This window comes from Mandrillus leucophaeus, unplaced genomic scaffold, assembly GCF_000951045.1.
Source record: "Mandrillus leucophaeus isolate KB7577 unplaced genomic scaffold, Mleu.le_1.0 Scaffold1318, whole genome shotgun sequence".
In the NCBI taxonomy this organism is placed as follows: domain Eukaryota; kingdom Metazoa; phylum Chordata; class Mammalia; order Primates; family Cercopithecidae; genus Mandrillus; species Mandrillus leucophaeus.
The window spans coordinates 351,418-352,596 of record NW_012101275.1 but is presented as its reverse complement, the minus strand read 5'-3'; positions in this window follow the sequence as shown (position 1 = coordinate 352,596).

Genomic DNA, 1,179 nt, shown 5'->3' with positions numbered 1-1,179 from the left:
GAAACCAATGAGAACAAAGATACAACATACCAGAATCTCTGGGACACATTTAAAGCAGTGTGTAGAGGGAAATTTATAGCACTAAATGCCCACAAGATAAAGCTGGAAAGATCTAAAATTGACACCCTAACATCACAATTAAAAGAACTAGAGAAGCAAGAGCAAACTCATTCAAAAGCTAGCAGAAGGCAAGAAATAACAAAGATCAGAGTAGAATTGAAGGAGATAGAGACACAAAGAAACCCTCCAAAAAATCAATGAATCCAGGAGCTGGTTTTTTGAAAAGATAACCAAAATTGGTAGACCACTAGCAAAACTAATACAGAAGAAAAGAGAGAAGAATCAAATAGACACAATAAAAAATGAGAAGGAGGATATCACCACTGACCCGACAGAAATACAAATTACCATCAGAGAATACTATAAACACCTGTATGCAAATAAACTAGAAAACCTAGAAGAAATGGATAATTTCCTGGACTCTTACACTCTCCCAAGACTAAACCAGGAAGAAGTTGAATTCCCGAAATGGACCATTAGCAGGCTCTGAAATTGAGGCAATAATTAATAGCTTACTAATAAAAAAAAGTCCAGGATCAGATGGATTCACAGCCAAATTCTACCAGAGGTACAAGAGGAGTTGGTATCATTCCTTCTGAAACTATTCCAATCAATAAAAAAAGAGGGAATCCTTCCTAACTCATTTTATGAGGTCAACATCATCCTGATACTAAAGTCTGGCAGAGACACAACAAAAAAAAGAGAATTTTAGACCAATATCCCTGATGAACATCGTTGCAAAAATCCTCAATATAATACTGGCAAAACGGATCCAGCAGCACATCAAGAATCTTATCCACCATGAGTAGGCTTCATCCCTGGGATGCAAAGCTGATTCAGCATACACAAATCAATAAATGTAATTCAGCATATAAACAGAACCAAAGACAAAAACCACATGATTATCTCAATAGATGCAGAAAATGCCTTTGACAAAATTCAACAGTCCTTCAAGCTAAAACCTCTCAATAAATTTGGTATTGATGGAACGTATCTCAAAATAATAAGAGCCATTTATGACAGGCAATCAGGCAAGAGAAAGAAATAAAGGGTATTCAGTTGGGAAAAGAAGAAGTCAAATTGTCCCTGTTTGCAGATGACATGATTGTATATTTAGAA